The sequence below is a fragment of the Lagopus muta genome, chromosome 14 (genome assembly GCF_023343835.1).
Source record: "Lagopus muta isolate bLagMut1 chromosome 14, bLagMut1 primary, whole genome shotgun sequence".
NCBI classification, from domain to species: Eukaryota; Metazoa; Chordata; class Aves; order Galliformes; family Phasianidae; genus Lagopus; species Lagopus muta.
The window spans coordinates 1,719,094-1,731,260 of NC_064446.1; the positions used below are offsets into that span (position 1 = coordinate 1,719,094).

At 55.2% G+C, this 12,167-nt stretch overlaps 1 long non-coding RNA gene across 1 annotated transcript; it reads right to left on the reverse strand.

The window, feature by feature from the left end:
• Positions 1-316: 316 nt before the first annotated feature.
• On the reverse strand, positions 317-4,953 carry LOC125700405 (uncharacterized). Its single transcript, XR_007379917.1, has 3 exons — positions 4,915-4,953; positions 2,702-2,770; positions 317-673 (listed from the first exon to the last, which is right to left on the reverse strand). It is a non-coding gene; the product is annotated as an uncharacterized LOC125700405 (long non-coding RNA).
• Between the last annotated feature and the right edge of the window lie 7,214 nt (positions 4,954-12,167).

Below are 12,167 nucleotides of genomic sequence, written 5' to 3' on the forward strand. Positions count from 1 at the left end.
CTTAACACCATGCCCCAGCACCAGGGCTGCATGCAGCTGGCCGTCCCCATGGTTCCCTGCTCTGCAGATGGATCCCCACCAACCACCTGTCATGCAGAGCAAACCCCTCTGGAACAAATCCCAACCTGGCAATGTCCACATCCCCATGCCGGCCCCGTGTCCCTCAGCCCTGTGCACACCCCAAGGAACAGCCTCAGCACCAATCCTTCACTTGCCATTTGGGACATAACCAGCGCTGAAGTACGACACCTTTTATTTGTACTACAGCACAGACACTCAAGAGGGATTCATTTCCCTAACGAGCAGGCTTTGGTAAGCTCTCCCTCCCACCATCCTGCTGGGTGATGCCATAGTCACCCATGCCCAAGTGTGGGCACTGTGCATCCCACACCCAGCACCCAACGGCGGTGGCACGGGTGGTGCGGTGACGGGAGGCTGACAGGGAAGATGAATGGTTTTAATCACGCCGCTCACAGGGCACCAGCTGAAGTTTCGTGTAAGTTATGATAGCGACAGTTTGCACGAAAATTGTATTTCCAGGCTTCATTGACTGGCTTAATGAGAATCTTTACGTGTCAGATATTAAATTAAGAAATTAAAGAGCTGTTGCCGTGTGTATAGACTCCTTCCCTCGCACCGAGCTGCTGCTTCCAGATCAATCAGGAACGCGCCTCTAGAAAAGATGGGAGAAGCCTTTGATTTTCTGTCACTGGGGAAGTGAATCTAATCCACGCTGGCACCTCGTTCATGTTTTATTAAATGGAGGAGGAGGAGGGTGCAGCCCCCCAGCTGCCCTGTCCCCACAGTGCCCAGCACCCAGTGCTGGGAGCAGGACCTTGTGCTTGCCAGTACTCCACTGCTGTTTGTGCAAGTGTGTGCATGCAGGATGTGAGTTGTGCGTGCACGTCTGTGTGCATGCATCTCTAGCGTAGCTGCACGCAGGGTAAGGTGTGGGCACTGCGTGTTGTACGAGCTGCTGTGTGCAAATGAGAAGGGCTGCAGAGCTCGGGGTTTGTGCGTGTGTGTGTGAGCATGTAGGTGTGTACGTGAGCGCACCGAGGCGTGGCCAGATGGTGCTGCATGGCTGACAGTGCTCTGAAGAGCAAATGACAGCAGGGTGGGCAGCAGAGGAAGTGCCATCGTTGTCTCTCCTCAATGCGCTGAGCCATGTTCCCCCGGACAGTCACTCTGGGCTTTCACATCTCCTGCTGATTGGGACAGAGTGACACAGAGCCAGGAAGCTGCTGTACTCTCAAGGATGGGGACAGGATATGGTGACGGGGTGTGGGGATAGGAAAGGACAGTGGCAGGTTCTGGCACGTCCGCTTGCAAACACGCAGCTCTCCAGCACCTCATGTGGTCCCCAAATTGCACCCCTGTCCCTGCACGGTGCTTGGTGACACCATGTTTTGCCCACTGTCCCCGCACTGTGCTGTGAAGCCACCTGCTTGGGGGTGGCTGGGGGCATCCTACAGCCCCAGGGTTGTCCCCAGGGCCGGATGAATCTTGAGTGACAGCCTGGCCTGTTAATGAGCCCCTGTACGGGGCAGGAGGGCTGACACCCGCATCACCACCTCAGGTCAGCCCTGGGGGAGTGGCTGGGAGGTGCTGGCTGAGGGGGGACTGGCACTGATTCCACAGCAGAGCATTCTCATTGCACCGCTGCAGCACCTTCCCACTCCATAGCATCTCTGCATTGCTGCAGCTGTACCCTGGTGCCAGCCCAGCTCCTTTGCAGCCCCAGTTTGGTACCCATCTACCTCCCATCTCCTTTCCTCCCTCCCACGTCCCCTCTCACACTCCCTTGAAGACACACATGCCTAATCTTCTTGTTAGCCTATTCCTTCATCTAATACCAATATGCAGCAGAATGCCAGGGATAATTAATTGATCAATTAGATAGAGAACTGCCTGTGCTCGTGGCACCGCGTGCGCGCGGAGGGGAGGCAATGCCAGCGCACCTGGCAGCGTGGGTCTCAGCTCATGGCGTGCGTCTGAGCGAGCTGGGGCTGCAATGCACACCCAGTTTATTGGTGCACACCCAGTCGTGCACACCCAGCTCTACTGGGTGCACATCCAACCATGCACACTCAGCTCTATTGGTTGCAGATCCAGCGTGAGCACAACTAAGCACACTGGGCTGCATTCAGAGTGCGTGCCCAGCTGTGTGCAGACAGGTGCATTCAGCGTGCACACCTGGCCATGCACACGCAGCCATGCACACCTAGCCATGCGCTCCTATCCTTTTACATGTGTCCATTCCATGTGTCCAATACCCAGCCGTGCAAACCCAGCCTTGCATACACAACTTTGCATACACCATGTCTGAACTCTGCTGCGCAGGGTGGGTGCTGAGCCTCAGTGCTGCGCTGGGTTTGCATACATTGCTGCATCCCACATCCCAGCTCCCACCCAATTTGCTCAGGAGTAAAATTGCTGGGGGCACAGCAGAGGGAACAGCCTCCATCCCGGGGAAAAACAGCAGGTGGGTCAGGTGGGAGCTCCCCAGCCAAACCCATGCACTCCATACTGAGCAGAGTAACCCTGTCGCAGGGCTCAGTATCATGAGGGTGCAGCACCCCAACTGTGCCGGGCCATGGGTGGGTGCTGAGCACCCTGGGGTGTGCAGGGAAGTGAATAATGCAGCAAAGCCGTGTCTGCCACCCCCCTCCTCCACAAGCTTTGAAAAGCAACACATTACCCTGATCTCCAGACATGAGTTTTTGTCACCAAACAGGGTGATGAGAAGACTTTGAAGCAAATACAAACACTGGGAAAGGGAATACATAAGAAGGGAGTCGCATGTTCTCTTCAGAAAACAATTGCGGTGTCAACTCCTCAGAGCAACTGCGCAGAGGGGGAGCTGCTAAGCAGGAATCTGACAGCCACAAACATGGGAAATTATCATCAAAATACAGATATCCCCCCCCCCCCCCCCCCCCTTCCCTTGCTGGTTGGGCTCCTTCCCATGGCCTGGGTGCTCCTTCCTTGCTCCCCATTGCGCTCCTTCAGCCCCAGGTGCTGTGATGCATTGCTGCCTCAGCTGCTGTGTGATGCTTGTGGCCCCATGCACTGCATCACAGTTCTGCAAAAGCTGTGGGAGACGAGGAGCAAAGGACTGCAGGGACAGCAAGACTCACAGCATACCAGGGGAGCACGGAGTCTGGGGGCCAGCATCTTCCCTCCTGCAAATAGCTGCTTGCCCTTTGCACATATCTATGCTTTATGGGTGCACTTTAAATCTGCAGACACACCTTGCATGCACGTTGCTGCCCCGTTTTTGCATGCAGACTGCTTGCACATCTTGCACAAGCACCCACGCGTGCATGCACGCTCCTGCTTTAGTGGTGCCCTCTGTGTGCACTCCTCTTGCCTCATGCATGTGCTTTCCCATCCTGCACGCACATTGCATGCACACTCCTGCCCCACACACAGGCTCATACCTTGCACACCTCACCCCACAGCCCTGCCTGTGCTCTGCCTGTGCACTCCCCCTCCTGCCTGGCATCCTGGCATGAAGCAGAACAAATAAATATATATCCGTGTGTCTATAATGGCAGCACTATATATAGCATTGAATGTGGGCTCATTCTGTGGCAGGGCCCTCTCTGGGGCTGCCAGCTCCTGGTGGATTATTTGTAAGAATTTGGGATGGCTGAGCAGTTTGGGCAGGGCTGGGGATCCCTTGGAGGGCCCAGGCAGTGCTGGGGTTGGGGGCAGGCGCCTCAGTTCAGCACACCTCTGCACCATCTGATGCACGTGCACTCCCAGCACGTGCACACTCACCCCTGCACGGGTATTCCCACCCTGCTCCCTCTCACTGCACAAATGTACTCCTTGCACAGTCTGTGCTTTTCTTCACACCTTACACACCTTCGGGCATGCATCTGTCCTGCGTGCACCTTTGGCCTGCATGCACACTGCCACCCTTGACTCTGCATGTGTGCTTGGCTTCTCAGTAACACCCTGCATGCACACCCTCCAGAACCCCTACATCCCAAGCCTTGCTTGCACACACCAATCTGTGCACACACATTACTCGTTCATGCATTCTATTCATGCACCCACCCTACCTGTCCATTCTCCCTCTCTCACTCTACCTGTCCATGCAACTTATGCATGCCCACTCTTTCACCCTACTCATGCATACACCCTTCCCATACATGCATCCTACCCAGGTATGAAACCTACCCATGCACACAACCATATACAAACGTGATTCCTGCCTGTGCATGCTCCCTAACCATGCACACACCCTACCTGTGCATGTGTCCTACCTGTGCATGCACCCCACCCGTGCTCATACCCTACTCATGCATGCGTCCTACCTGTGCATGCACCTTACTCATGTATGCATCCTACCTGTGCATGCATCCTTTCCATACACACGCCCTATCTTTGCATGCACCCTACCCATGCTCAGCCCTTTAGATGCCTCCACCAAATCTCTGCACACTCCCACACCCGCCCGCCCACCACCTGCCTGTGTCTGGTGCCAGGCTCCCTTCTCCTCCTGCTTTATCTCCTCTTCCCAGCTGCTCTCGCCCCTCCCTGCTGCAGCCTCCATCCCTCCTTCTCCCCAGCCTCTTGCTGTGGTTATCACAGCCTCACACACATCCCTCCTCCCTGCTCCTGCTCATCCTCCCGCATTCCTCCTGGCTTCCCTCATCCCTCCATCCCCATCCCTCATCCCTCCATCCGTATCCCAACCCCATCCCTCAATCCCCAGCCCTCTATCCAGATTCCCATCCCTCATCCCTCCATCCCACCTCCACCCCATCCCCACCCCATCCCTATCCAATCCCTCATCCCTCCATCCCCATCCCATTCTCATCCCCGTCTCTCCTTCCCCAGCTCCCCCGCTCCACCGCTGCCCACTCCCTGCACTGTCCCCTGGCCCCATGCCCCTGTCACCTCTCAGCTCAGTCTGCCACGGCCGCCGCAGCCCCAAACTTTCCAGCTTTTTCCAGCTGTGGGAGGCGGGGAAGGCTGCGCCTCCACTCCCAGCCCTGCGATGCTGCGCTGCCACTCCGAGCGCTCCCGCCTTATGAATTTTACATTATTACCCACTTTAAAGTATATAAAATAACTAGTCATAAATTATTGAGGGGAAATTTAAAATACTACAAATGTTTATAAATGTTTATCAAGAGGTCTTCAGAAGCGAGCTGGCACAGCCTGCACAGCTTCCCACAGCTGGCAGGAGTGGGGGGACGGCGTGGCCCTGCCCGCGGGGGGCTCCACGGATCCCCAGGAGGAATGCGGTGCCAGCTCCCAGAGCATCCTTAATTCATGTCCCCGTGGATGGCAGGGAACAGATTTCCATCCGCGCTGTTTCCTTTCACTGGCGGCGCTTCCCATTGCCTGCTGCTGTGAGACCTTGCTGGGGCTGCCCCTGTGCCTTTCTCTGTGCAAGGGAATGTGTCCTGTCCTGCAGAGGATGTGTTCTGTGCCGCTGGGGACACGCTGTGTTCTGGTGGGGACATGTCTGTCCTGATGGGAGCATGTCCTGTGCCGCTAGGGATGTGCTGTGAACTGCTGGGAAGATGTTCTGGGCAACCTGGGCATGGTGTGGATGGCACAGCATGGCATGGGACACCATAGCACAGCAAGGTGTGGATGGCACAGTAAGGCATGGCATGGGACAATATAGCACATCGTGGCCTGGCACAGCATGGCACGGCATGGGACAGGATGACACAACATGGCATGGGACATCATAGCATGGCACAGCGTGGCTGGCACAGCATGGCACAGCATAGCATAGAGCAGCATAGATGGCACCACTGAGCCTGGGCAGCTTGGATTGGCATGGCATGGAGCAGGAAAGCGTGGCACAGCCATGTAGGGGTGGTGCCTCTGTGCATGGGAAGCCAGCACAGTGTGGTATGGTAAGGCCTGGCATGGAACAGCCTGCAAGGAGAACAGCAGAGCTAGGGCTGGCACCTCCATCAGCCAGCATGGCACGGCACAGCCCTGCAAGGATGGTACACTGAGCTTTCCAGGCTGCATGGCAAAGCACAGTGTAGCATAGCACAGCCTTGCAGGAATGGCACAGCTGAGGTGCTGCCCTGGCATAGCCCACCGAGCAGCATGCCACCACCAGCCCTGCATGCAGGAGCAGGACCTGCAGGCAAAGTGTCCCTGCAAGCAGAGGACAGGCAGGAGGAGTAATGATGGGGACAGCCATGCATGAGACACAAATGCATGTGGCAGGGACGCGTGGCTGACTTGGAGCTTCCACCAGGAGCTGCCGGCAGGGACTGTACTGAAAGCACAGCCTGATTGGGGTAATCATGGGAGCACAGAGTGCATTAGCTGCGAAGGTTTATAAAGGGAAATTAAAATAAAATTGGATGTGACAGAAAAGTACATGGAAAATTAGTATAAGAATATGAATATTTATGGCGGCAATGGGAAAGTGCTCTTGTGTGCTCCCCGCCACCTCCGGCTCCTGAGGACATGGGGACATCGAGGCTGTGGCACCCCGGCTGCGTGCCCATGTCCCTGGGGTGCCCATGGGGCTTTTGCATCCCATGCCATTGAGCTTCCCCCATGGAACAGTGGTGGTGGAAGCGGTGGGGAGTGATGATATGTTTGGGCAGGAGGAGGGACTGGAACAACACAGTGCTGGCGTGAGGGGCAATGAGGGCACTGGAACACCGCAGAAGTGCCAGGGCAGCTGGGCACAGCCAAGCTCTAGCACTGCACAAAGGTGCCATCGTCGTGCAGGGACAACACAGCCCCACAGCCTGCCGGCCCAGGGCCAGCCAGCCCCCCACCCCTCCCGCTGTCACACTTAGAAACCATTAAAATAATTGAATGCTTTAAATATTCAGCACTCGGCTTAAATATTCATCAGCAAAGTTATTCTGATTGCTACACTACATCAGCGCAGGCTGGAAAACAGTTCCCCTCCAGCAAGCTCCCCCCGCCCCTGTGAGCAGCACTGTGTGTGCCTGGTGCTCACGTGGGCACAAGTGGGCACGCACACACATGTGCACGTATCTGCTTGTGGGTACATCGTGCAGCTCTGCATGCACGCATGCATTTGCATGCATACACATGATGACTGCAAATGTCTTGGGGCAAGCGGGGGCAGTGGTTTGCACCCCCACCCGAGAGGAAAGGACAGATTTAGGATAAAGGATGACCTGGAGAGAGGAAAACAACTTCTACTTGCATGCACCGGGATGCAACAAGGAGCTCTGAGGTGCACCAAGATGCATTGAGATGCACCAGGACCACAGAGAAGGGCTCAGTGCAGTTTTGGCCTTACAGCAGGGCAGGGGTAGTGCCGTGTGTGAGTGCTGCCCGAGTGCACCCAGCTGAGCACATGTGTGCAGGCATGTGCCAGTGCACGGCAAGGCGCAGCCGACAAAGCTCTGCAAACAGCACTGATAAAATTGTTCCTCCAATACCTTAAAGCAGGCTTAGGTTTAAGCGATCTCGCTCCAAAGGCGGCTCCCGCATACATTTTGCAGGCTCGAGCTGCAGCGTTAATCCTGGGGAATCATCTACTTTGCATCCACATTTGCCATCCGCGCCATGCACGGAGTAGGATGTGTGCAGGCATCAGTGTCACACTGGGGTCCCCACCACGTCCCCATTGCAGAGGAATGGGGCGCCAAGAAGGAGCTGTTAGAGTTACCCGCACCGACTTCATCAGCCCTTTAATTAGATTAATTTGTTGATTTGATAGCGACTTATTCCTCGCCACTGGGTTTGTTTATGTGTGTTTCACGCTCTGCTTTGGCAATAAACTGGGAGCTGAAGAGCAGGGAAGTCCCTCCATGCACTCAGGCTGGAGAAACTCATCCCACCCCATCCCATCCCATCCCATCCCATCCCATCCCATCCCATCCCATCCCACCCCACCCCGTCCCGTCCCATCCCATCCCACCTCACCCCACTCCATCCCATCCCTTCCTATCCCATCCCATCCCATCCCATCCCATCCCATCCCATCCCATCCCATCCCATCCCATCCCATCCCATCCCATCCCATCCCTTCCCATCCTTTTCATCCTCCCATCCCATCTAATCCCATCCCACCTGACCCCATCCCATCCCATCCCACCCTACCATCTCCATGCATGGGATGGGGAACCACAGCTCCAAAAATGAAAAACAGCCCCAAACTGCCCCAATGCTTGCAAACAGCTTCACACCAACACCGAGCACAGCCTCAGAGAGGGAGCGGGCTGAATAATTAACACTAAAAATAATGATTTCAGGGAGGGCTGGAGGGAAGGAGGGGGGGGTTGAGGAGAAGCCGGCGCGAGGAGCTCTTTGATGGGCAGCTCCTTTGATCAGAGATCTGAATAGAGCCCTCACGTTTCTGTGTGAGCCCGCTGCCTAATTACGGAGCTGCACGGCCGCCTCCAGTCCTCGGCACGTCGCCGTAATAGATTTCACCGTGTCCAACCTCCAGGAGGACATCGATTCTCCCCACAGCCGCAGACTCATGCTAACCATTGCATCCTATCGATTTTTCCTTTTCTTTTTTTTTTTTCTTTCCCCCCACCTCTTTTTTTCCTTTTCTTTTTTTTTCCACTCTTCGCTTTTTTCATTTTTTAATATATAAGGAATTTTCTTTATTTTCATTAAATCCTTAATCAGGGAGAAATCTACATTTTTATCATTTCTATGGCTGGAGAGGAAGAGAGGAAAGTTACATTGCCATAGAAACCGTTCCCTACCATTCTCAGCCTCGGAGCAGTCCCTCTTGTGCTGTCTCTTGTCAAAAGGCGTAATTGTTGCTCCTGATCTTCACTGCTCAATTAGCAGTGATGTCTCCCTTCAAGTTAATTGCTGGAGATGGGAGGAAGTAGGACAAATGTAACCTTTTAGATGAAAAGATCTCTCCCCCCCCCTTCCCTGCCTTTCCTCGCCTGCAGGCACTTGAGGTCCCCTCGTGTTCCATCTCCTGCACAGCACGGGGCTGAGGGCTTCTTCTCATCTTCCTCATCCCTTTATCCAGGGCAGGACCCCCCTCTGTCACCCCTCAGCTCCCTGTGCCTCTCCCTGCCAGGAGGTGCCACTCACCATGGCAATGGATGTGGGGACAGAGTGCTGTGGGCAGCTCTGAGGTACTCCCAGGAGATGAGGATGGAGCTCCATACCCAGATATGTTCCCAGCACCCTTCCTTGCCCCATTAGCATTTCCTTCCCCTTCCTCCTACACAGTTCCATCCCAGTTTACATCTATCTCTATTCCTAATTCCATTCCCAGCTCCATCCCTATTTCTAACCCACCTTCAATTCCTTGCTCCATCTCCAGCTTCACCCTTATCTCCATCCCCATTTCTATCCCCAACTTCATTCGTATCCCATCCTTGCTCCATTTCCAGCTCCATTCCTTGCTGCATTCCTACTTCCATCCCCATCTCTGTCCTATCCCTACCTCCATCCCCATCCCCATTCCCACCCCACTTCCATCCGATCCCCATCCCTATCCCTATTTCCATTCCCACTGCCATCCCCATCCCTACCTCCATTCCCATCCCCATCCTCATCCCTACCACCATCTCCATTCCTATCCCCATCCCATCTCCATCACCATGGGGATGAGTGTGGAGGGAGAGGTTGAAAAACAGGTGTGAGACTTTCTTCCACCTCCAGAAATAAAGGTGAGAAGACCCATGCTGCTCCCAGAGGTGTGACAACAGCCCAGGCAGAAGGAGAGCTCAGGGAGCTGCTTTTGTCCTGGAGGGAAGGTGGGCTGCAAGGAGCTAGGAAGTGTGGTAGCATCCTGCACATCCTGTTCTTAAAGAGTCTTTAAGCAGTGCCTGGAGTCCATGCTCTGTCTCCAGCTCATGCCAGGACATAGGGGTTCCCTGCAGACCATCTCCCCATAGGGGTGACAGTTTTGGGTAACCACCCCAGTGACCTCATACATCAGTGATATCAGTTTGCCTTCTTGTGACTTCTCCACCAGTTCTCTGAACAGACTGGGAGCAGGAAGGTCCCTGGTGCCCTGCAGAACATCCTTGGGGGTGTCTCATGGATCCTCTCTCTCTGTTGCACCAACTCAGGCAGCAACTACTTGGTTTCATCTCCCAGAGCAGGGATGGAGCACCAATCTCAGGGAGATAGAAGTAGGTTAGCTCCTGCCTGTGGGCCTCCCCACACCCACCTTGGCTCTGTGCAGGCATCACACCACTGCCCCCAAGCATCCTCTGGGTGTGCAGGTACCAGGGTAGTGCCCACCCAACTGGGGAGCAAATCCCAACTGCACACACACCAAATGGCCAACGTTCACCTTCTCTGTGCACATATCTCCTCTAGCAATGGGTTGCTTTGGGATACCTTTCAGCCAAACTCCACGACATTGAAAAGAAGCATTTCAGGGGTTGAGCACACAGAGGAGCCACTTGATGATGCTTCCCAGCACGGATGAGCTTTTCCTGGCCCCTGTGCTCCGGAAGGCACAAGGAGCACTTGGCACACCGGCCTTTCAGCATGTGCTTCCCTTCCACTCAAAGCAAACGAGCCCTTAACATTTTGGCAAGTGGCTTCTCTAGGGGGGGGGGCCTGTAGGGTGCTGATGGCTCCCAGCACTGTCAGGAGGGGTGCTGGGGCAGCAGCCAAGAGATGTGCTCTGTAGCTCAGCCATCATAGCCCAACCCTGCTCCCACAGTCACAGCTCATCCCAAACAATGCATTAACACCAGGTTTGCATCTGCATCCTCATGGGCCAGGTAAGGATGGGTCGGCAGGCTTGGGGAAGGATCACACGCGGCAGCTTTTAATAGCGATCCGCCTGCCTGTCCCTGGCTTCTCATCGCTCCTCTCGAAGCAGTTGCTAATTACCAACAAGCTGGTATTTGCGTTGTGGGTGTGACGATCCCCTCTGCAGCCCTCACTCCTTGGCTGTGGGGAAGTGGGGACCCATGGTTGGGCTGCAAGAGAGGCTGGGAGGAGTCACTGCTTTGGGGACCTGGAGCTGGGGTTGAGCAGAAAGTGGTTCGTCCCATTGCCTCCACTTCCTGGACATGTTCCTTCCCTTCCCTTCCCTTCCCTTCCCTTCCCTTCCCTTCCCTTCCCTTCCCTTCCCTTCCCTTCCCTTCCCTTCCCTTCCCTTCCCTTCCCTTCCCTTCCCTTCCCTTCCCTTCCCTTCCCTTCCCTTCCCTTCCCTTCCCTTCCCTTCCCTTCCCTTCCCTTCCCTTCCCTTCCCTTCCCTTCCCTTCCCTTCCCTTCCCTTCCCTTCCCTTCCCTTCCCTTCCCTTCCCTTCCCTTCCCTTCCCTTCCCTTCCCTTCCCTTCCCTTTCCTCCTCTGGAAATGTCTAGGAGGTTAAAGCTGATGAGGTTTGGGATGGCACCAGCCACCCCACCACTCTCTGGTGATGCTCTGACACATCTGATGCAGTGCCACCACTGCTGTCCCACAGATTGGGGTCATCATCCCCTCTGAACCCTAGCACAATGCTCAAGCCTTGGGGACACCGCTGTGACAGAAACAGGAGCTCCAAGAGAGGTGTGCTGAGCCTGGAGGGAGGGGAATGGGGACCTGGTGGCAGTGATGTTCACAGGTTCCAATCCCATGGGACGCCTCTTTCCTGTGGTCAGGACCTCTCCTGGGCCCACTGCATCCAAAACCCCCCAGTGAGACCACCCTGTGAGGGCTGCTGGGGGTCCCTGCTTCTGTGCTGCATGGGGGACCCCAGAAAGAAGCCAGCATCATCCTGGAGCTGCTTGGAGCAGATAGAACACAGCACAGCACCCCTCAGCATCCTGTAGCATCTCATGGCACCCAGCTCCTGCTGGCACCCTGTGAGTGACAGCACCCAGCCCCCAGCCCGCCGCCCCCCCTGTCAATCCTCAGGGGAATTATTTATCTCGACAATAGGAATTGTCTACATGGGCCCTTCCCCCTCCCCAGCACCTACCCCAACAAAGGAAATCATCCTGATATGAAAGGGAAAATTAAATTACCCCAATAAAGACTTAGTGCTGCTTTAATGACATCACCAGACTCAGGCGCTAATTAGCTGAGTACAAAGGAAGCTAAATGTGAAAACGTGAATTTTTGTTCCCTTTTCTGCTGTTGTAGAGCATCAGTGGGAGGCTTGGCAGGCAGGGCAGGAGCTGCTCTTCCTGCCCTTCCCGGGGGATGCTGACACAGAGCAGCAGCTGGAGCACAGCTGGATCCTGCCAGAGCCCTG